Below are 25,103 nucleotides of genomic sequence, written 5' to 3'. Positions count from 1 at the left end.
AATAAGACCACACTTACTTTGCAGTRTAAGATAAAACAGTGTGCTCACCTGGGAGGTGAAATTCACTGTTGGCCAGTCTTCSCAGCCACTGATTTGGACCCTACAGCCCAGGCTCAGAGCCTTCACTGTGGCTCTTGAGAAGAGCCAAGGACAAGGTCTCCTGGTGCACTGTTGGCCTCTATGCTTAGTTCTGCCAGGTACCTCCCCTTGGCTTTTGCTCTACTGCACTCTAGACCTTGGCTTGCATCCACATGGAGTRTGTGCTTCTGTACCCAAACAGATCAGGAGAAGAGTTAAAATTTGAGATTAGACTCAAATCTACACTACAGTGCCTGCATAATTGCACCCACAGAGGGCAAATGAAGTTGACAATTCTCACAAGTCTTTGCCAAATGTTCTTCCTGTTGGGGTTGTGCAGCCTAAACCCACCAGGCAAACAATTTTGGAACTGTTTTGGTTGCAATTCCTCTCTRTCCTGGCTAGTCAGAAGTTTAGCAGTCTTCACTCTTAGATTCTCAGCTGCGCAAGCCATGAACCACAGGCAGGGTGTCTGTCATCTTCTTCCACTAGGATCTTCTAGAACATTGTACATGGTAAGGACTGTGTATTTCTTTCAAACTCAGCAAAATCAAACTGACTGTCTCTCAGTGTAGGCCATACTGGATTAACATATTTAATTAGATATTGGACTTGATGTCATAGATACTCCTGTGTTACACATAATAATAGCAACACATCTCTGTGTCCTGAAATTCTTTTTCTCTTGTTTTTCCAAGAAGGATGGTAACACATGTGGCTAAATAGACTGCTCAGTTCTTTAGGTTTTACAGCCAGACAGTCCCCCCAATTCCTAATTAATAAATTCCAGAGTTGTTTTCTCAAGGAAATCCATTCTGAAGGGCATCTAAAACTCTTTGTGACTCCTCAAGCTCCTGTTTTGTCCTTCAAGTCAGAGTCCATACATGGAACTGAATCAATCTCTAGAGTAAGTGACAACTTTGCCTCYTTTTCCCAGTCTGCACTGAATGAGGAGAATGGATTGCATCCTTTATGGGTTACTTATCAGGGAGGCATAAAGACTTTTAATTTAGCCAATAAATTGTCTTCCAAAGTTTATTTTTTATGCTATGATGAGGAAAGCTATTGCACAAAGCAAAATGCTTTTTTTGTTCTCTCCATTTAGTTTGTTAAATCTGGCTTTCTCTAGTGCTCCTTGTGATGCAGAAGGCTGAACAGCCTGTTCAATCAGCTCCAGAATGAATTCCCACTGGGTCCTAGAGCTGCAGGAGGTGTGGCAGTRCTTTAGTCAATCTGCCTGCCATTAYCTGAGCCAAGTTTGCAGCATCTGTACTTACTAATGAAATAAGACTGTGTGAAAGGCATAGCAATTGATCTTTTCCAGGGTTAGGAACAGTGTTAGAGCATTATAAGCATCTGTAATGATGAGAGTATAGTTCCATTACTAGACCTGACTCTAAGCCTTTCCAAYAAAGGAGATGCCAGTTCTTCCATAATGTTTAACAGTAGTTTATGGTTCATGCACTGGAGCTCCTTAAGGTTTGATCATGTTCTCACAAAAGCCAGTGTTTTGACTTTCTTCTTGATAAGAGTTTTTCACATAATTTTCACAACTTACAAAACTGCAGCTGTTCATCTCAGAGCTGCCCAGTGTTTGCACTTYGTGGACACTTTGTGTTGGTTATGGAAGCAGCCAGAAGTGATGCACAGAGCCAGCCTGTGCTGGTACTGGGAACACCAGGGCACTACCCCAAGTCATGGGCAGGAGATCAGATATCCCACAGACCATTGCTGGGACCAACTTAGCCCTGTTTTAAAACCATCCTTCCTAATTTTTCTGTGGAAACCTTTTTAAGAAGAGYATTTTAAATTCAGATTAAGTCAGCTGAGGTTAGAAAGAAAATTAACTTGTTCTGGACAATAAACAAAAATTTTTTCCAGTTTTGTCCTTTTATATATAATCTGTCACCATCTGCTCCTGTGATCAAGTCTGCTCCTGTGATCAAGGAGGGAAGGAAAGCAATAAAAAAAAAAAAGAAGAAAGAGTTAAGAAGAAACAACTCGCTCAGAAGTGTGACCTGTTAGCTGCACACAACATACTTTCAAAATGCACAAAATTGAGCATGTGCACATACACGTGTGTGTCTGTGTACAACATTTTTACTGAGTATTAAATAACAGGAAAGAAAAATACTCCTTTGGTGAAGCTGATGTGTGTGTTTATCAAGCAGTGCAAATCTTGTTATCCAGAGGTTTAAACGTTTGTTTCAACAGCCTGTTCAACAGCCACAGATTTCATTTGAGCTCCCTTTCTTCCTACAGATCCAAGCTGACCCCTCTCCTTTTCTGTTGATGTTTGCAGGCCACTATCAAAAAAGATTAAACAGACTAATACCATCAGGGCAGTGTGGCTGCACAGAATTTCTCTAGTCAGCTTAACAGAATTGTTGACTGTGAATTTGCTTTGTAATGGCACAAGTTCACTTGATATTTCTATCCAGGATAATGATATCCTGCCAGATCCATTCTGCTGGAGRAAAAAGTGTCCTTTGCCCTTCCAACGTTGTGATGGAACAAGAGTTAGGCAAAAATAATTAGCTAATATTTGTCTAGGGGCTTATCTGCACAGRGAAGCCTGGCAAAAGGGATCTCTTGCTTCTAGGAAAAATTTTSCWGAGAGGAAAAGAAGGTTTTGAGGCCAGAGTTGAACAAAATGTTCTCAGCTCTTCAAAAAATAAAAAGTCATGGGAATCTGTTGATTCTGATAAAAGCAAAATGCTAGACATATGAAAGGAGTAATTTCTACTTTTTCATTTTACTTCAGTACCTCCAAAACAGTTCCTCAGTTCCTTTGATGTCAGAATGCTAAACTTAAGAGATCATAAGTAATTTAGTTATATTTATACATTTTTGTTAAAAAATAACTGCATAGAACCATATATTATACTTCAGACAGATGTATTTATGTTTATATAATAAAAATATTTATATACATATACCTATATGTACATGATTAGCCTTACAGTGTTATAAATGAGAAGTTTAGTGGCTTTTGTAGCCATGCCCCAYAGCCCTGTAGCCCTCCCACACCCAGAGGTGTCCCTGGCACGTCAGGTGCAATCCTGCAATGGACAGAGAGAAGACCGCTACAACCATAAAAATTGTTGCATTTTATAAACTGCTTCTGGCCCATACCTGMGAAAAGTTCAAGTTAATAAGCAAAGCAAAATGTGAGTGGATTCTCCCAGCAGGTTCCTTAGGCCCTTTATGCTACAGTCTGAAGACACAAAAAGGGGAAGATAAGAGGATGAAGTGACTCAATTGGGATGGAAGATCAGTGGGAGAGTCTAAGCTGAAATTCAATMTCTGGTAATCTGTACTGCCTCTTGTAAAGCCCGAAGCCTGCCATATATGTGTGCTACTGGAACACATGTACATAATTTTTTGCTGCCAATATGGTGCTAATGACCAATGCCCATTGAGCTCAAAACAATTCTGGACTTTGGAGAGGAAATTTTGCAACACTGAGCCTGAGGCTTCTTTAACTGAACTTGATTCTTATTTGGTTTGTTCCTTGATACTTGCACACCTCATTGGGAACAAGTGGGAGTTCAAGGTGACTTTAAGATGGAAATAGGCAATATAATCATTACCTTGGAAGCAAATGACTGAATTTAACCAATATTTTCACTGTAAGTGTGATCAGGTTAATAGTTAYCCCCTGTACTTTAAATCTTTTTGTAGTGGCAAGGAAGGTCCCCAACAGAATTTTTAAGCAGATCATGACAGTAACAACTCACAGAGTACTTAGCATGTTTCATTAATATCTCATTCTAGATTTTAATATGTTTTTTCTGTTAATAGAAACAGTAATCCTTCAGGCTGTGCCATTCAATATTACGTTCCCTAATTTTTAACTTGTTTGTCTTAAATAATGCTTGAGAACAATGAATTTTCTTTATCAGCATAATTCTGTTATGCCATTTTTCAAAATGTAAAATTCAAGTTTGATATAATTTCAGAGCCATAGTCAGAGTGGATTTTTTCAAAATGCTAAGGAGATGGAGAGCTTCAGGTATTTATTTTATCCAAATTCCAAATCTCCCTGAGAAGTTCATCTTCACCTGTAGTGTACTTTTTATTTTATTTTATTTTATTTTATTCTAAACCTACTAGTGAATTCTCAGCAAACCCTGCTAGGGTTTGGCTTCTGCAGTCAGCTTTAATCTCTTTCAGAGTGGCCAAACTAATGAAAATGGTCAATAGCTATTGCATACAGTGAGGGGATCTAAAACTTGTCTCCAGTTTTGTGGATCTATAACTCAGAAACAGCATAACTGAAATCTACAGCCCTAGCAGTAAAAGAAAACTATACAGGTTCTGAACCTAACATAGATTCAGAATTTCATTTTTGCTATTTATGACTTACCATTTTCTTGTTCAAGTAGGAAAGCCTTATTGTACTCAGCAGTACAGCTGGGTACAGCAGTTCTGTTGTCTCAATGTAAATATTTCCAGCAAAGTCAACCTGAACTACTGTTACTGATTCCCGTCACAACCAACGAAATACAGGTATTAGTAGGTGATTCGGATAGATGTCTGAAAAAGATGAACCTCATACTCTGTAAATGCCAATTTGTTCCCCATGTTTATAAAAGGATCTTAGGGAATTCATTCAGATGTAGATATCCACGTTATGGTTGGCTCACTTTAGTTGAGAGAAGTTACATTTCTTTTCAGAAGAAACCAGATCTGCTCTTTTCTCTGCCCACTAGACAGAAGAATAATATGGCTATTTCTCCTCTGCATGAGAGCTTTTGGAGATAACAGAGAAGAAGCTTTTGGTTGAGCATGCAGAGAAGATGGAAGAAAGAAACAAAGAGGTAGGACAGGAAAATATAAGCATTCCATGGTATGCTGGGGTCCTCTCTTCTGCCTGCCTGACATTTTGCTGAGTAATGTGGAGTCCTGCTTCTGTGGCAAGCAAACAGAGGTGAAACCTGGCCAGAGGATAAAGTTGTGCTGGGCTGTAATTGTGMAAGCAAAGGTGGTTGGATGACTCCCAAAGGAAGGATGACATTTCAGCATTAATACTTCAAATGTAAGTTTTATTCTGCAACATATGTTGACAATTTGAAAGTTTTTCATCTTTATTTTGCATAGCCACAAATATCAGAATTTTGAGGTTTCATGAAAAGTGGAAATCCTTCTGTTCAGCTCTACTTGTCTTGAGCAAGGTGACTTCATTATKATTTCAGAAATGTCCCAGCTGAGAAATAACTTCTTGCTAGTTTAGATGAACATGTAGGAAGAGAATGTAATTGGTATACTCCTACTGCAAGCAAAACAATTTGAACATATTAGCTTCCCCTTTTACTAGTTGCTTTTTAAATTGCTTTTGTCATTAGAAGGTCAATGTGGAAGAAGATTTTACAGAAGAGAGTAAAAAAGGGGGCAATTAACAGGATACTGAAAGCAAAGAGGAAGAAAAACTATATCCAGGTGGTTTTGTATCGGAGGTGAAGCATTGTGAATGATTGTAGTTGAGCAAAATAGACAGTCAAAGAGTTTAGGGAATATAAGAGAACCAACTGTTAGCTCCAACCATGAAGTGATGTAATGGAAAGATAATTCAATAAGATGGTAAGAATGAAAGGCTGAAGATCTTTGATGCAATATTTTAATGAAGCATTGCAATGGGTAAGATTGGAGCCCTACAAAGATCAGCTGCCTCCTACCTCTCACTTTTAATACCCAAGCCTAAAATTGAGATCTTTGGGGCAGCTGCACTGTTATCAACCAAACCTGAAAGTGTCTACAGCCTCCAGGTACCTAACCTGAGGTTTTGCTGTGAAAACCCAAGGAGCAGCTTGAATAGAGATTTGAAGAAGTGCCTTCCTCAGTACCTCATAAGGAAGGGATTTCTTTGCCTGATCCCCAGAAAACTCACAAAGTGTTCCCTGCAGATTTCTCTTGATGGTCACAATCAGGTGGTAATTCTCAGCATATGATTAAGCCTCAGGTAATGTGACCTTAGAGTGGCTTTAGTTGTTCTTTGTGCTCAATACCTGAATGTGAATTGGATCTGGAAAGTGAATTGTCATTTCCCTTTCCCTGATTCACKCACCTAAACTAGACTGTGACCCAGAGAGCCATCGCTTCTCTCCTCTATTTTATCTCCTTTTTATTTTCTCCTCCTCCCAATGCACAAATTAATTACGTTCCTTTCCAACATATGTGTGGAATAACTGTGCTATCTAAGATCTCTGTCGGCCTCACCTGAGGGCATCTTATGTGATGTGGGAAAGCCAAAGGCAAGTCCTGTCAGAGAGGTGAAATGGTGGGAAGGTGGGTGAGGTAAGAAGCATCAAAGCTTCTGGGGAATTGAATGCTTTTCCTGAGTAGTTTAGTGGAGTGCTGAGTAGCCTGGCTKGACTGTTTTTGTTTTTAAAGGCCTGTGTTTATTTGGGCAATACGTKTGTTTAGCCTTCCAAGGACAAACGGACCATTGGAGATGGTGAACACTCTGTGTGCACATGGCCTTTTCTCATGGGCTGTGGTGGAGTGATCTGGCAGTTTTGCCACTTTGAGGGTTCTTTGCTCTCTAGGTCACTGGCACAAAGAGTATTTGTGTCAACAAAATGTATGTCAACACAGAACAAAGTTCCCTGTGATCAGCTGCCTGTTTACTGCAAACTCACCTATGGCTGAAGCCATTTAGAAGTAGAAGAAACTCCAGTACCACAGTACAGCGAACTCTCTGGAGCAAAAAACTGTAACAAGCCTTCTACCATGCAGAAACAATGGGTTTGTCCTCAAAAAGTCATCTTTCTGCCAGGCTCCTAGGCACCCTGACTGCTGGATCCCCAAGTAACTTGATCCTCAAGGACAAGACTATTAAAACTCTATTTTTATTAAGCAAATAAATACTATGTTSCTTACAAATATCTGCATCATCTGGCTTCTCACACAACTCTGCACTGTTAACTACTTGTGTTTCACTAATGCATGCTTTGAATACAAAAAAATCAAGAAATAAATGACCTGAGTTTTCCCTTAAGAGTGTCTCCTCTTGGTTAAGCTTTCCACTATCCGGTCATTCACTGCTTGTGTTCTGTTTGAGGAAGAAGTTGAGAAATGCAGCTCTTTCGGTGCTTCATAGCAGGACATTTTATGTCACTTTCACTTGATTTTGCTGACTCTTCTCTTTACTCTCMAGAGGCTTTTTTAAAATATGTTTTTTTAAAGTGGACATCAAAGCCGGGTAGGGTACTCTGGCAAAATCCTTTCCATACTCTACTGCTCATGTAAAAAAATTTCTTCTTATTTTGCTATTCTGTGAACTTTTCCTTATTGTGRTACAATTTCAAACTCTTACTCTCAAATGCAGAATTGGATTCTGTTGTATATAGTTCAGAATTTTTCTTTCTCTTCCTTGCTGCAGAAATTTCATCCACAAGAACCAGCCAAAGTATTTATAGCAAAKAATTAATTTCATTAGTTTCATTCTATCTCTGTCTGTTGTGCATTTGTTTACAACCTTGGAACTGTTTGTTGCATATATTATGCATGAATATTTCAATCCATTTGTTGTGCACAGGCCACTTGTACCAGCTGTGTCTCTGGCTGTTCATTTCTTTTGTTCAATCTGCTTGGCATTTTTAAATGAAAAATAGACCTTGTCATGGAGTACTGAATCAGACAGACCATTGCTCTGATCTGCTCTAATCATTCTTTTATTTGTGCGTACTCAAGCCCCAGAAAAAGAAAAAAAAAAATAGATGTAAAACTTGTGATACTGGGTCGTTCTAAGGAATCTACAACAGTTAGAGAAAAAATGTTGATACACCCCAAATTGTCAATGTCCAAATGGAACATTTCTTTCTGTTCTTTGCAACACAGAYAATTTTTCACTTCAAAGTTTCAGTAAATGAAAATTAACTGCTTTTTAAATGGAATCAATAGTGTGGAAAAGTTTGCAGATTTTTTTGTCCTTTGCCATGTTTGAAGGCAGGTATATACCACACAATTCTATTCTGGGGACATGGCTGGTTTTTGGAGTCATGTTGCTTTGCATATTACATGCAGTAGATGACAAACTTCAGCATTAGGTTTTATGTGATATCTTATGGACACAAGAAAATATTCCTGAGARTTTTCACAGAAAAAGTRAAAAAWWTWARRWTTWRKWAWTTTYMAWWWYTTTYYKRAARKMAAAMWWAARWAAWTKRAWYRAWWMMWWMTTTTWWAAGCATTTTCTAGTTCTAGTGTCTTTATTTCTATTAGGGAAAATCTTAATGCCACTGCCAAAGGTGTAAGCTTTTTTTTTGCAAGTAAAATGATACATTAAAGGTATCATGATCAACATCTGGACCTGTCGCCTGCTATCTGGCCTTGGGCAGATCCCCTAAGCTGTGCAGCTCACATGCTTTGTGTAGGTAGGGAGTTAAATAATTTCTGTCTTCTAYTCTTTTTCTCTTTGTTATTTTACTCCTTTCTATGAGAAGGAAAGCTCAGATTTATCTTACCTATTTTTCYGCAATTCAGACTTCTGAACTATTTATGTACAACCTGAGTAGAAAATCACTTCCAGAGGGCAAGTGGCTGACAAATGTCTGTTGCATCCTACATAGTGTCCCATGGTTTATAGGAGAAGCATCAAGTGATTTTGATCCTAAATTAGACTTCTCAGGTAAATGTCTTAAGTTAGATCAGCTGAATCCAGGCTGCACTGTCTTTCATTTATAAACACTACTTATCACAAGGGTCTTGATACAGGGGCTGCAAATAAAATATGAATACTGACAAAAAATAATAATAATGCTTGTATCCAGTAAATTACAAAGCTGGTGACAAATGTGCATGTTTTTCCCTTTTTTTAATAGCATCTGAACAAAGACTATAGTACAGGTTCTTTTACTATCGGGCCCTAATCTTTAAAGTACATCAAAGTTATTTAAGCAAAGCCTAAAATGTCAACTTGACTGGAATCAAAGTCAAATAGACTCAGCCAAAGGTTATTGTCCACTTGYGTTTCTAAAATTCTCTGTTCTAGGAACCGGAAAGGAAAATTATTGGGAAGGCTTCCCCAGGTGACAACAGTGTGTCAACTCTTTCCTGATTTTTTTAGGACTGTAAATCYTATCTTTTACAAATGAGGTTTTCAAAGTTCAAAGAACTGCTCTTCAAAATTCTGTGAAGTCAGGTCACCTTATCAGCGCTCTCCTGTTTGAACCACTCTTACATGGTTTACTGTAAAGGCTGAACATGCAGGTTCAGAGCACTTGATTTATTTCTCTGTCCCTGCCTGCCCTGGGCTTGCAGGACTGTACAACAAAAAAGGATGATGGCAGTGCTCTTTTCCAGAAAATGTACTTTTGAAAGTGTCCCTGTTAGGAAAATATTCTCTTGCAAATATTTACTCCACTTTTGACCAAAACCTAAAAACAAAGGTTCCAACTGTGCAGGCTGAACTGGCCAGAGGACACCCTGAGTTATCAGCAYGTGTGTATTTCTGGGAGACAGGATATTGCAATGATTTACCTCTGATTTCTGGCRAAGTGGGAACATTTTCACCTCAAAATTTGGCTTGAAAATTCAGTTTCTTTCCTTGTCTTCAGAAATAGATGATTTTCCTTTCTGTTTACTTAAGGTCTGTGCAGCTCCTTCTTGAACTACAGAAAACAAGCACAGCTCCAGTCTCATCCCAGACTGTCTCCCAGTGGTGGATGACAAACCATATTGGATCATCACCTGCGGCACAGATCTCCCCATCCTGCAGGCGTTTACATCTTGGAGGTCACAAATCCCACATCCCATATGTGAACATACATAAGAACATAAGAAAAACACATACATACATAAGAAATCTTAGCCAAGGCAAAGGATGTTTGAGTTCTTGTTTAAGTTTGGCCCAGTATCAAAGAGTTTAAGAAAATGCAAATGAAGAAAATCCATAACCAAACCTAAGCCCCAGGCTCMTGAAACCTTTGAGCTGAAGTTCTCAACCTTCACATAAGGACTTGGATGTTTTCTATCTAAAATCAAATTGCTCCCATCAAATCCCTCCCATTCCACCTGTCTAGACAAGGCYCACAGAGCAGAAATTCATTCTGTCCTACAGAAAATTACTGTCCTGTTCTTTTTCATATACACATTAACTAGCACCTAAATTCTCTGCCATCATAGCCAGGTGGTTTCTCCTTGCTGTTTTCAGTGTCTGTGGAGGCACTGATGATGCAGGTGGGTAGAAGAAAGAAAACAAGGTGATTGAAATGGAGCTCAGTCCTCACCTTTATCATGAATTGATCTACTGGTCATGACTAAGAATAATTGTCTGGATCTTGTAGTCCAATATATAAGGAATAACAATACTCTCCTTACTCTTTGTCCATCTTTTCTGTTCAATTTTAAATTTTGAGGGTTGAAGATTTTCTTGGTAAAATGGCATTTAGATAGGAGAAACTAAAATCCAAATATTTCATTGACAGAAAGGTGAGATGTCAGAACTGTTTGGACGTTTGCTCAATCCTTAATTATTTTCTTCTGAGATATATGTAAGAGTAATAGGATGCAATTTTTTGTTGTTTGAATAAGKGCATGCTGTCTTTAAAAATGATGGGTTTATGTGCAAATTGACAAAATTGCAGTGCCTACTTATGCCTGTTTTTCTCTCAAACTAGATATTTAAATAGTGTTTCTGTGTATTCAGAGAATTCTGTTTACTGGAAACCTAAGGTACTGTTTTCCAGAAAGAAACCACTTTTAAAYAAAAATGATATATGAGAGAGAACTTGACCTCTGTACAAACGTCCTTGTCTCCATTGAGCTTCGATAAAGCTGGTGGAAAGCTTCTAAGGAAAGCTGAGTTGGATGCTCTTGTGTGTAAACCAAGATATATGGCCTCATAACATTTTCTCAGCATGTCTTATTTATTCAGTGAATTCCATTGTCTCTTTCCACAGGGACCCTTGCAATCTCCTCTGTCAATAATGCCAGCCATCAAATCCCAATGGCCAAATTGCCACAACCATAATTGTCACCTCCTTTTTGCTTTGCTGTGCTTCCTCACCTGCCAGCATCAATATATTTAAGACATAGGCTATAAAAACAACCAGGTAGCATGCAGAGAATAACCAAGTACTCCTTCTGGTTCTCTTGTTTTCATTTCTATTCTCTCTTTTTTAATCTAACTTCTTCTCTACAATAAATTCCAGTGATGAATTATAGAATAGTKTGGATTGGAARGWGCCCCAAAAATCATCTMATTCCAAACTYGGCTGTGGGCAGGGACAGTTTTCACTAGATCAGGCCATTCAAAGCCCTGTCCAACTCAGTCTTGAAYACTTCCAGGGATGGGGCATCTACAGTTTCTCTGGGGAGCCTGTGCCAATCTCTCACAACCCCCATAGTGACAAWTTTCCTCTTTGTATCTCTCCCTACCTTTTCTATTTTTAAAGCCAGTATCTCTTGTTCTATCACTTACATGTCCCTATAAAACAAATCCTTCTCCAGATCTTTTGTAAGACCCCTTTAGGTCTCTCAGGTGTCCCTGGAGCCTTCTCTTCAGGCTGAAAGCCCCAACACTCTCAACAYTCTCCTGTCTATATGGGAGAAATGCTCCAGCCCTCTGATCATTATTGTGACCYGCCTCTTGACTCWCTCCAGCAGGTCCAACATCCCTCTTATGCTGGGAACCCCAGAGATGGATACAACAATCAAGAATCAAAGAATACAATGCTAAGTTCTAATGAGACCTCCTTTGACCTACTGGCCATACTTCTTTTGATGCAGCCAGGATATTCTTGGCTTTCTGGGCTGCAAGTGCACATTGTCAGATCAGTCCTTCAGGCAAGAAATTGCTTTTTTTTTTTTTTTTTTTTTTTTTTTTTTGTTGAAGTGCCCAGCGTATTTTGAAGGAAGAGTTTAGAGTAATGACTATTGATGTTGTTACCACACAGGGACAAATTTTTACCTGTGTTTTGCAGTATTTTTTTTCCACGTGGCATACAAGAGCCAGGAATGTGTATGTATCTTGTGTGATACAGTAACTGCACAATCAATTACTTGTGCCTTGCCTTTCAAACGATGGGCAATTGTTGCACACCCACTCCTTTGTGTCTGATTGCTTGATTCATTTACTTAATTCATTTAGGCAGAAGAGCCCTTGATGGTTCCAGCTGTCTGGCTTTCTAGGCTAGAGCTGTGGGCAATCAATTAGCTCCACCAGTCCAAAAAGCAGAAATGCCTGCATGCAGCCTTCCAACCCTACTCATAAGGGTCATGCAAGCCATTTGCTATAGAATACAACTCCCAACCAGACCGTTCTGATCTCTTTCCAAAATCATACTTTCTTCCAGGAATCTGAGAGTTGTTTCTCTGTGATCTGTAATAAGAGCAGAGATTGTACAGAAACCAAGGTGAAATGACTAAAATGTGCCATGCAAAGGTTATGTGCAGCAGCTTAGAGGAGGTGGTTRTTTGTGGGAGCATCTTCACTTTTAGGGTGAATCAYAGAATATCYTGAGCTGGAACAGACCCACAAGGATCACCAAGTTCAACTCGTGGTACTGCACAAGGTAATCCCAAGAAGCACACCATGTGCCCAAAAACATTTTTTAAATGCCTCTTGAGCTCTCTCAGGTTTGCTGTCGTGACCACTTCCCTGGGGACCCKGTTCCAGCTCCCARCATCCCTGTAAGTGAAAAAYATTTTYCTGATATCCAACCTAAACCTATTCTGACACAACTTCAGGCTGCTCTCTTGGGTTCTGCCACTGGTCACCAGAGAGGAGATCWTTGCCTGCCCCTCTGCTTCCCCTTGTGTGGAATCTGTGGACCACAAGAAGTCTCCTTTCAGTTTCCTCTTGGAGGAGGAGCTAAACTGCATTGGAGTGATCCCTGAAGAGCTCTCCATCCCCGGAGTCACGTTACCCAGCCATGTCTGTCTGCACCAGGAATTGTGGTAAAGGTGAGCTGGGATGTGGTAGAAATTTGCCACTCCTGAGTTAAAGAATGTGGGAACTTTTTTGGAGAGCTATGACAAAGCTTTCTGGAGATGTTCAGGAATCGCTGGTCCCAAGCTAAAGAGTCACTGTTGTGCATTTCTAAGGCAGCCCCAGAGCTCTGGATGAGAATGACCATGGAAGTTCCCTTGGGTGCCAGCARTGCAGACAGGGATGTGTTGTGTCCATGCTGAGGGGATGCCCTAAGATGGACACAGCTGAGTCCAGCCAGCTCTGGTGGCCCCTCCAGGGGCATAGCTGAGACCCTCAACCAGGCTGGGAGCACTGGGGGAGAATGGGGCCCAGAAAGGGCCGAAGGAGGTGAGGAGGGAGCAGCAGCACAGGGGCCCTGAGGAGGGCTGAAGGGGGAGGAGGAGGAAGAGGAGGGCAGGAGGGGCTGCCCCTCTGACTGGAGCAGAGATTCACCCTAGAGCCCAGGGGATATTCCCTGCAGGATCTGAGAGCCCAGGGGGAACAGCTGTCCCTGAAGGGCTGCAGCCTGCAAAAGGGCTCATGCTGGGGCAGGGACACCCTCAGCCAAGGCTAAACCATTGCAGAAGGAAAGTGGCAGAAACTCTGGAGAACAGGCTTATCCCTAACACCAGCCATAGCCATTACCTCACAACGGGCCTGTGTCAGCTGCAAGGCAGTGTCATAATGTCCTGTCATTGCTCTTGCTGACAAGGAAGCCCTGGTAATATCTCCTGCAAGTTTCCTTTGCTGCAGTCTGACTGTACACATGACAGGGTGGGGAGTGGGTGCTGAATTTATCCCATCCCATCATGATCACACAGCTGAAACGCTTCCTTTAAGCACCTACACTGACTTGGTTTGGGGCTTGACGATCCCAGTGTATATTAGGAGAAGACAGCTCAGGGAATTTAGGTACCTGCAGAGGGCAAGGCATCATGGGTRTGAGCCATCTTGCCCTTTGGAAATGCCCTTTGGAAATGTCTGTCTCCATTGATTACAGAGGACCTACAGTCTAAACAGGGCTGAATCTGGGCTACCTCCTGTAAACAGAGATGGAAGGCCATTTGGCACATATTTCCAACAAAAGGGACCCTATGTAGCTCTCCTAATAGCTTTGACTGGCTCACAGCAAACTTAGCCCCAGCAGATATAGGACTGCACCGAGACTGAAGTATTCAAGGAAAAAAAAAAAAAGAATTTGAAAGTGTCAGAATTTCCACAGAGTTTCTGGCTGGCTGATGCGAAGAGGAGTTCTACAATAGCAGCTCTGTATTGCAGACATTCATTGCACGAAACTTTACAGCTGCAGCAAGAGATTTGGCATGACAGTGTCACAGCCCTCAGACAKTGTGACAAGGTAATACCTCCCACTTTGAAGAGAAAAGCCTCAGATCCTTTGTGATACTTATTGGAGATTAATGCTTCAGAATTTCTGTAGCAGTGGGAGACCAATRTCCCATGGCAATGCTTTACTTGATCAGCCCAATCTCCTTAAGTGTGTGTATTTGATAATCTTTTTTGATTTGAGTTGGTTGTTAACAGCCCTTGGCTGTGTGGAGAACACCTTACAATTATCCAGCACCTTTCATCTGGAAGCCTTAGGGCTTTGCACATGTTAATAGTTATATTAATAATTAATTGTGTTAATAGTAATGCCTCTTCCTTTATCAATGCGGGAATTGAGATTCAGAAAGGCTACTGAGTTTTTAACCAAGAATATCTAAAGCTGGGGCCTGTTTAGATGAAGGGAACCAGTGCTGCTGTAATTAATGCATAATTGCATTGCTGGAGACACCATGAAGGCAGACAGCTGCAGCRCTAAACAAAAGAGTTGTTTTACTGTTCTACTATAACTAATGGCAAAACCCCACAGGTTTCTGCCTACTTTTCCCATGGAAGTATGGGCCTAAATAGTTCAACTTTCAGAGGCTGAGATCATTCTCATGCTCCAGTGAAGCTGATAAGACGGAGCAAATTCCACAGTCCAAACCCTAACTCAGAGCTAAGGGAGGACTGTATTAAAGTGGCTGCTAATGATAGCAAAGCACAGATTAGTGACACACAATTATCCTTGGATCACTGAGGATCCCCTGCAGTGGTGACTTCTGTCTGCCTCCCTGCAAATCTGCTTGGAGTTCCAGCACAGGGACCTGAGGAAGAGGGGAATAGTCGACTTTCCAAGGACAAAAGCCCTTAGGCACCTGCGGGGAAAGCTTAGCAACAAAGCATTAAGCATGCATCTAAGCACTCTTTGAATAGGTASTCATGAATGGAAGTGTAATTTGAGGGTGAGGGGGATAGGGTGAGGTTCCAAGCACAAACCACTCCCAAGGGCATTGCAGGAAAACCCACAAATAAGCAAGCCAGGCTGGTCTCTTCAGCAGAGMCAAGAGCATGTTGGTGAGACAGAAAGTCATATTGCTTGATGCAATAGCACTTASAGAATGTGAAATGTTCCTGACGTGCTACGTATTTATTTTTATTCCTACCCACTCATTATTGTATCTGACACCAGTTCAAACAGACCTTGTAGCATGTCTTTATGCTGCCTGCCCCTTTAAGAATTTCTCCGTGCATCCCCCATAATCTTCCCCTTCCCAAGCAGTCCTGCGGTGTGTGTGGCTAAGCAGCACATGATTGTAATAGGTTAAAGAGAGTAATTAAGGAGAGACCACATCAGAGCTCTTGCAAAACATACAATGTGTTTATTCAGCATCATGTCGGCTAATTCCTAATGAAAGGGCACTGCACAGSAGAGTGCAGGACCCCAGTGGTCAGAAATAGTTCCACTTAAATGTTATTTACCTATAAAGAGCTCTGTTCTAATTAGGGGCGTGGGAGCCAGCAAGGGTGAAATCAAATCCTTGTCCCGACCATATCCTCTATGCTGGTTCCTAAAAAAGTCTTTTAATAGAAACAAATGCTCAGTTGCATTTGATTTGTATGCTTTTCCACTTCTCTAAACTTTCTGCTTTTGCCTGGGACTGGAAGTAGGACAGAATGAAGGATCATGACAAGATTTGGCTCTGTGGTATTTGTACAAACCTCATGCACGCACATACAAAATTAAAAATTGCCTGATCTCACAAGATGCTGTAGAGCACTGAGAGCGAAACAAACTTTGATTCCTTGTGCTAGGCTGGAGGCAGTAGGAACTAAAACCTCCTTTGTTTTGCATGACGTATTTGCAGTCTGTTTATGGTACTTACAGGGATGCTGCATCCTATGGAATGTCACCATTACAATTTTTTTCATAAATATTTATTCCTAGTAAATGAGAGGAATTTTATTATCCCCTATCAGAAACAGGGAACAGAGATCCATAAAAATGTTAAAATACTTATGAGATGCAGACAACCTTAAAGGCACCCTGATGGTCTTGGAAATTAGTTTTATCTGGGTGAAGGCTTTGACTCCCAAGAACTGCATTTTTACACGGACAAGTAAATGGTTATAGTATCAGATTACCCCCTTGTTCCTCTGCTGGACAGGCACACTCAGACCACTGAAATGGACAGCTCTGGGGTGCACATTCCAGCTCAGGTTAATATGCTCTGCTCCAGAGACAGACACCAGTTGAGGAAATAGCTGGCCATGGCAGATCTCAGGTTATTCTGTGAGAGGTGGAGAGTTGGAGAAAGGTCACATTCTTGCCCTGTATTCAGCACTGGTGRGKCCACACCTTRAGTGCTGTGTCCAGTTCTGGGCCCCTCAGTTTAAGAAGGACATTGAGATGCTTGAAGGTGTCCAGGGGAGGGAAACAAGGCTGGTGAAGGGTCTGGAACACAAGCCCTATGAAGAAAGGCTGAGGGTGCTGGGGTTGTTCAGCCTGGAAAAAAGGAGACTCAAGAGTGACYRTATCACTCTCTACAACTGTTGAGAGTGGGTGGTTGTGGTCAGGTGGGGGTCAGTCTCTTCTCCCAGGCAACAATCAACAGAATGAAAGAGCACAGTCTTAAAACTGCCCTATGTGAAGTTTGGGTTGGATGTTAGAAAAAAATTCTTCACTGAAAGGGTGATCACACACTGGATTTGTCTGCCCAGGGAGATGATGGAGTCACCATCCTTGGATGTGTTTACAAAAAGACTGGACGTGGCACTCAGTGCCATGGTTTAGTTGAGGACGTGTTAGGTCCTCAACTAAAGGACGTGTTAGGTCCTCATCTAGTCCTAAGGCTGGACTTGATGATCTTGAAGGTCTCTTCTAGCCTGGCTCATTCTGTGATTCTGTGTGTGATTCCTACAGGAAACCTGGGTGGAAAGGAATAGGTCAGGGTGCCTTTGCCCCCGTACTGACTTCAGCCAGTTTGGTCCTGCTTGCCCGTATTCTGATGCTGGCTACACTGAGCCCTCAATTTATAAGACAGACCTTCAGGGTCTAAGTAYGTGATTTCTCTGGTGAATGAGCTAATCGAAATGGATCCCACCTGTTACTGCAGGATYTATCCCGTGGAGGTGAATCTTGAGAGAAAGGCAGGATGATGAGAGTCATCTGCCAACTGCTTGTAATCCCCAGGGTAAGAATCCCTGGGCCAGACAAAAGCAGAGGGCTCTTCCAAGCTGTCAGGAAATTTGGCAAGATGATAACAGGAAYAATGAAAAAATGTTCCAATTTGTGCTTGCACTTCAGACCTATACCTTTGAGCATGTTCATCAAAAGGTTCATGAACTAGAGTTTGAAGAACTCTTTTCTGTCCTGTAATCTGATAATTTCCCTTTTATAAGCTTTTTCATTGTGTTTCGTTTTTTGTGCTAGGGACAGGAAAATGTGAAACCTGTCAGTTCTCCTTCCCAGGATGCTGCATGAACTTTCTCTTCACTCAATTGTGGACCAAGCTGGTTCACCCCCAGGTTTTACTTTGGGTCTGAAGCTGGAATAATCCCAGAATCTCAGTGCAAATTTCATTCATATGTAAATGATAGTGTAAACTGCTGTGGGTTAGCCAGTATTTTGTTACTGCAGTTACATTCATGAGTGTCTGGGAGTCTGTGCATGTATTSGTTGTGCCTGTCCCAAGCACTCTCTATACACTGAGTGCTGCCCCCAGTCCCTAATGACCACTGAGTCAGTTTAAACCCAGCCCAAACTGGCTACACAAAACCTGCAGTTGTAAACTGCAATGGGACTGCCTAACCTAATATGGATCTGTCTGTTTAATCCAAGAGTTCCTAAACTCCCAATTGGAACCCTTACATGTGCACAGGAGAATCCTTCCAAAGAGAGATGAATTAGAAGCCCCCATCCAGGCTTCTGTGGTGATACAGAATTGGCCACGTAAATTCTTCCTTCAGTCTTAAAAAATGTCATCAAGGCAGATGAGATGTTGGTTTGAGACTTAGAGCCACCTCTGTAATCTCATAATCAGGTAGGGAGAGCTGGGATGTGGYCTGATCTCCCCATTCCTCTGCCTCTTTTGCAGGATTGAATGCAGAGCAGCAGAATTTCAGGGAACTTCTGAAAGATAATATTACACACACAAAAGCACAAAAAATAGAGACAATGTCCAGTTTTAACCTTTTGCTCTCTGTCAGTCTAAGCACTTCGGATGTTTCTGAATTTTCTCAGGTAGCAACCTGATGTGTTTTCCTATCCTTGACTCCAAAAAAGTCACCCCTGGAGCAGAGTTGCAGACCATGAGGAATTGCATCCATCTTCCCACACTTACTAGTTTGYAGTAAAGTAGGTTTTCTTTGGTTGCAGCAATGAAACTTGAATGCAGCAACTTCAGCTTCAAGTGCTCTGACCAGGAGGGGCACAGACAAACTGAGGATGAGCRTCTGACAGATCTACACCACACTTTTCTGAGCATTTCTAGCACCAACCCCCTTAAACTTACCTGTTCCCCTTTTTAAAAAAAAAAAAATCCAAATTAGTTTGCATCTGATTACTGACTAGTTTGTGTTAGTTTGGCAGTTTTTAGTTTTTTTTAAATTTGTTTGATGATCCCATTTACTCTTAGAGTATAGGTAGAAAAGTGGAAATCTCTCATCGGCTTCAAGAACTTGGCAAATTGGAAGCCAGAAAGAAAGAAAGAAAGAAAGAAAGAGAGAGGTTTGAGTCACACATGGAAAACCCCTGCCAAGTTTTTCTTTTGTGAAAAACACATATTTACCCAGGACAAGAGAAATGTGCAGTTAGTCTGATAAAGCCAGGGATGTGTCTCTRTGAATTACAGTGGGATTTTGAGTGAATATCTTCAGACTCTTATGATCCTGCACTTAAGACATTCATTTTAATTAAACTATAAATTATAGATATTTAAAATTGTCACTTTTAAGTGAACACACCAGCACTTCTTACACAGATTTTATGGTACTGAGAATTGTCAAGTGTTGCAGCAATATTGCCATTGTTCCTAATAACTAATATCTGAAAATTACTATCTGTGACTTTTTATTATGCCATAGGAAGAGATTATGTTGCASGAGTGTGAAACAATGAAGTTGAATTTTTTTTCTCCCAGGTATTTGTGTTCCCACGACTAACACTGCTAAGCTCGTCTGCTTATTTGTTTTTCTTCCAAAAATCAGTTACTCCAACCCTTCGCCCCCACCCCATACCCTGSCATCAATAATAAAATAATAAAAGGGAAAAAAATTAGCATGATAAAAAATTTTGATTTTATTCTGAGTTAAAGCTTTATTTCTTCTCCCTTTGCTCCCCTCTAGATTTCAARTGTGTCTCAGCACAGAATCACTGTGAAAGGCACACTCTTGATGTAAGAGTTGTGAAGTCAGCCAAAATGACATTCTTTAAAGCCAAATGGAAAGAAAACGACTTTGAAGCACAGGAARACATGAACATTCAGTGCTTCCTTCCGCCCCTGTGGCTTTCAGTGAGGCACACCCAATGATTTCTAAGGTATTATATTTTGCTTTTTTAGCTTCTTCATTGATTTTTTTCCCATCCCATTTGTAATGTGAAAACTAAGTCCTGTCATGGACTCTCTATAAAACATAGGAGAAGAGTGGATTATGATAAAGCCTTTTACTGTTTTAGTCTTTAGAGCTTCTGCTTCTCCAAACAAAGGGGYAATGATTTAGCCAGCAGTGAGCAGCAAGTTTTTCAGGGACAATTAGGCTCTTTTATGCCCTTAGTAATCAGATTCTCTCTGTCTAGCCTGTCTCTGCACAGGGTCTTTGTTCTGGTGGTGGAGATGGTCTGCCTGAGAAGTATGAGACTGAGCATCCTGTGACACCTTTGCACAGCCAGCTTTGGGTTGCTACTTCTGTAACAAGTCCCCATAGATGTTACACACAATATTTTGAACATTAAACTCCCTAAACATGATTTTGGAAAAAAAACAGCTTTGAGCTTATAGCATTAGATCCTGGAAACCTCAGCTGAGAATTACCACAAACCTCATTGCCCAACTAGTTAAGAGAAAAGRTGCAAGAATAGAAGAAAAGAAACCATATTATCTCTACTTCATAGATGCACTGCTCATATGTGAGAGATGCACATGGAATGAATTACAAGGTATGAATCACCCATTTGGAGGACCAGTCCAGCATTTGAAATAAAAAACCCCCAGTTTCAGTTTTTTCCTTTTAGCTGAATACATCAAAGCAGCAATGGAAAGCACAGTCACAAACTCGAAACCCCTGTAGTGGATCTGTTTGGAGAAGTAGGTGTAGAAGTACTTGATTTTTCAAAAGAAAATTCTGTTCTGWAGCTCAGAAAGAGATAAACATCACTATTCTGTGGAATTAAATTGTTCAAGGAAAGAAAACAAAAGCAAGTAAAGGTGATATTCTGGTACACCAAGATAAAGTGAATTGAAGACATCATGGGGCAGGATGATCCAGGGGCCCAGAATATGCAGCATCAGCTTAAATCAACATGCGCTGTGGGTGCTCAACACTTTCAAAAATCTGTCCCCTCAGCACCTTTTTCCTTAATCGGAAGCCCTGGATCATTGCCAAACACTAAAATGTTAGGTTAGGCAAAAGAAAGTTAACTTGTTGAGTCAAGTGATTTCATGTAACTTGCTCTAGAGGGAGGCTTTTTTGTTCTGAGGGTATGCCAATGGTTGAATGTACTTTTGGAATTTATATATATTTAATTAGGAATTGGAAACTTGATAAGGCAAAAGGAACAGGGGAACATTGCTGCTTCCAGCATTTCAGGAATGATTTGATTTTTTTGAGAAAGGAGGGAGATAATCTGGAAAAAAATATTTTGAAGACAAAAGAAAAAGCATTCTGTCTCACTGATGGGGAGATATTGGTCTGTGRAACTGAAATTTCTCAGCTGACTTTCATCCATATCTAAGAAATCTCATGTTAAGTTAGGTAAGTGCAGATTTTATGTACAGTTAAGCACAAGTTTTGTTACTTTGGGCTGAAAGTCACCCTCACCTAAAAATTTTCCTCAGGATGGGATTCAGACATTCCTTGTTCATCTTGACGTATCTTACAGCTCTGGAGGCCCCGTGCTTGATCTGCAGATTTTCTGCTTCAGCACCAGTTTGGACTATATGAGAATCCCTGGTGCATGTTGGATTGCTGGGACAGAGAAAGTGAAAATTTTATTGCTCATAGTTTGTTTATGTTTTTGCATACTTTTCTCCCAAGAAACTTCACATCAAGAATATGCCAAAATTCTGAGTTTACCTAGACCTGTTTTTTTAAAAAAATGTTTGATAAAACAACCAGGGACTGAGGAAAAGTTTTGCTTTTTCGGGAAGTATTATTCTGTGAAGGAAGCTAATAAAAGACTCACACAAAGTATATCTGCTTTTTATCTTYAAAACCCCCACTCAAGAAATTTTGAAGGGGTTTAAATATTTTAACCTCAAATAAGGCAGGGATTTTAAATCYGATATCTCATTTTGTGGGTGAAGAATGGTGGTCCATAAGTACTTTGGGCTAATGCTTTATCTTTCACCCCCATTATAGGGCTTTTCATTTTGTTTCAATCTTTAAGTATTCATTTACAGTTATATAAATTTACAGTTACATTCAAGATAGAATCACAGCCTGCCATAAGGACTCTTGCCTGGAAAAGAGCAAAAAAGTGGGTTCCAGCAKCTCTTCTTGTGACTTTTTAACCATAAAAGAGCAACACTTCAGAAAAGGCAGTAAAGTTCTCAGTCAGCACTTCTGAGAAAGAAGCAGCCTTTGACTCAGGCAAACTCTGAGCAAGGTGAACACATCCCTTCTGCATTGCAGTGGGCTGGCCTGCTGTGGAGGTGCCAGAATAGGATCCCTCACCATGGGGGTGGCTTAGTGAACAGTACCCAAGTCCCTTTGTTTCTCCATCCTGCTCTGAGCCAAAACAGCCTGGTTTAGCAATGTCAAGACAAAGCCTTTGGACACCTAATGAAACAGTTCCTTGACATTCCTATTTATCAGACTAGTGTACTTTATGAAGTGGTCACCGGATATYCAATAACTGCCAGAAAAATCCCTGTAAATTAGAATAAACTTTGCCCATATCTGTGGTAGCAGTCATTTCCAGGGCAGTGGTTTTTTTTAGACCTTCATGGCGTGGCACTTTTTGTTTCATACTTGAGATATCACTAAGCCAGGGTTGAAAAGGAGGTGGGTGAAGAGCTACCTTCAGCCACAAAGGCCAGTGTAACTTTCCACAGTGAATTTTCTTTCCTTTCTCTGTTYCGGCATTGGCAATCATTTGGGATAAATTAAAAAACAGAAGGTGGAAAAACCTACATAAATGTATTTTCACAATACTTCTCAGACTCTTGACTGAGCTTATCTTTCCATTTAATACTGCAGGATGTATTTCTGAAATAAAGAACACGTATCGAAAGAAAACATGATGGAGTCAGTTAATAATTAAACAGCAGCAATTTGAAATACACCCATAGAGGGATCTACTTGATATCACAAGTCTTACATATTTGATAATTGCACAGGCAAGCTTTGTTTAATGAATGGTGATACTTGGGGGAAAAAATCATGTTAGGAATTGTTGTGAAAGGTTTTATTTTAATAAAAGAATGTATGATCACACARGCTCTTATATCATATTCTTTCCCACACAGGCTCTTGCATACTTCTGGCAAAAGCATTAGCTGTTTACATTTGCTTTGTTTTCACTCCASTAGCCTGTGACTAATCCTTGAATGCAAGCACTAAGGTTGACTCTGTTGAAAATGGCTTTGGAGGGGTTTGCTGTTTGTTGACACTGATTGGGAGTAAGAAAAAAAATCACTTCCTCTGAAATGTAGCATAAAAAAAAGGGCATCGAGCAGCTGTACAGGGTCAGCTCAGAGRGCTCCCCAGCCCAGCATCCTGTCTCTGAGGTTGGATAGGAGCAAAAAGGAAGAGTATAGGCTACAAAAGAGAGTACAAACAGGGTAACTATGCAGAGATCCCTCCATCCTATCTGCTATCAGGGATTTTTGTCTCAGGTGTTCCTTGAGTTAGAACAGWGTCAGGGTTTAGATCTTGGTAATGAGTATTGTTCAAAGATGAAAGCTGGTACTAGCACTGAAGCCGACTATCTTGGCCTGATTTTCTAAAAGTTTCCCTGTCCTTTAGCCACTTTGCTCCAGTGTTGTGCTGCAGTTTCCAAGCCCTTTCAGTGACCTCATGTTTGCCTAGTTTATCAGGGGAAAAAAAAGAGACGTGACAGAGTCAATCCACTAAATTAATGRCTTCTTAGCATAACATACCTGGACTTGTGCAAAGMATYTGACGCCGTCTCACACAACATCCTTGTCTCTAAACTGGAAGGACATGGATTTGTCAGATGGATGACTTGGTGGATAAGGAATTGGCTGGATGGTCACACTCAAAATGTTGTGGTCGATGGCTAAATGTCCAAGCAGAAAAAGGTGAYGTTCCTTGGTGTCACTACTGGGACCAGCACTGTTTAACATCTTCATTGGTGRCATGGACTGGGATCAAGTGCACCCTCAGTGTGTCTGTCGGTGACACCCAGCTGTGTGGTGCAATCAAGAGCCCAGAGGGAAGGGATTCCACCCAGAGGGACCAGGATGGGCTTCAGAGGTGGGGCCTGTAAAGCTCGTGAAGTTCAGCAAGACCAAGTGCAAAGTCCTGCCCCTGGGTCRGRGCAATCCCAAGCCCAAATAAAGGCTGGGTGGAGAATGGAGAGTAGGCCTGAGGAGAAGGACTTGAGGTTTTTGGCTGATGAGAAGTTCAACATGACTTAGAAATGTTCTCTGGCAGTCCAGAAAGCCAAATGTGTCCTGGGGTGYRTCAAATGTGCCATGCCCTGCATGGGGAGCAGGCCAGGGGAGGTGATTCTCACTTCTCTTKCTCTGCTGAGACCCCACTGGGAGTGCTGTACCAGCTCTGGGGTCCCGAGCATAAGAATGTTGGACCTGTTGGATCTGTCGGGTGGAGCGAGTCCAGAGAAGGGCCATGAAGATGATCAGAGGCTGGAACACCTTTCCTATGAACACRGGTCAAAAGRGTTGGGGCTTTTCAGACTGGAGAARGGAAGGCTCTGGAGAGACCTTAGAGCAGCCTTCCAGTACCTAAAGGAGGCTACAAGAAATCTTGKAGAGGAAATTGTATTACAAGGGCAGGTGGTKATAGAACRAARGGASAATAGCTTTAAACTGAAAGAGGGTAGATTTAGATTGGATATAWAGAAGAAATTCTTCACAGTGAGGGTGGTGAGACACTGAAACAGGTTTCCCAGACCAGTTGTAGATGMCCTATTCCTGAGAGYGTCAAGRCYAGGCTGGATGGGGTTTTGAGCAACTTGGTTTAGTGGAAGGTGTCCCTGGACATGATAGGAGGTTTGGGATTTGATGATCTTTAAAGTCTTTTTCAACTCAAACTATTYGATGATTTCCTGATTCTATGATTAACATAGCCCCAGACATTAAAGTCGAGGAGGAGGAAAATCTCTGTTATTTCCAAACAAAACTATAACTTTTMTATTTCTTATGGACTAGGAAACTAAAAAGCAAAACAGCATTGTTCATGTTTTAAAGAACTGAAATAAACTGGTAGAAAAAGAAAAGCACATATAAGCTGAACTTTGGTCATGCTTTCAGGATTTCTCTGGTCCTTTTCCTATTAGCCCYGGAGAGTGGTCTCCTCTGTCAGGTCTCTGTCAAGGCCTCCAAACGAAGTTCATCTTGAAGGGCTTCTGCATTGCCCCATT

General features: G+C 41.0%; 1 long non-coding RNA gene across 1 annotated transcript in view; it reads left to right on the top strand.

Annotated features, from left to right (window-relative positions):
* Positions 1-508: 508 nt before the first annotated feature.
* LOC130574978 (uncharacterized) overlaps positions 509-25,103 on the top strand; it is a 57,526-nt gene continuing 32,931 nt past the window's right edge. The window contains exons 1-3 of the long non-coding RNA XR_008965500.1: positions 509-593; positions 4,794-4,901; positions 19,664-19,856. This is a non-coding gene — a long non-coding RNA (uncharacterized LOC130574978). The remainder of the gene's footprint in view (positions 594-4,793; positions 4,902-19,663; positions 19,857-25,103) is intronic.

This window comes from Malurus melanocephalus, unplaced genomic scaffold, assembly GCF_030028575.1.
Source record: "Malurus melanocephalus ecotype Western Australia unplaced genomic scaffold, MMel_1.1 scaffold_3, whole genome shotgun sequence".
In the NCBI taxonomy this organism is placed as follows: Eukaryota; Metazoa; Chordata; class Aves; order Passeriformes; family Maluridae; genus Malurus; species Malurus melanocephalus.
This window is presented reverse-complemented; position numbering and strand designations above follow the sequence as displayed.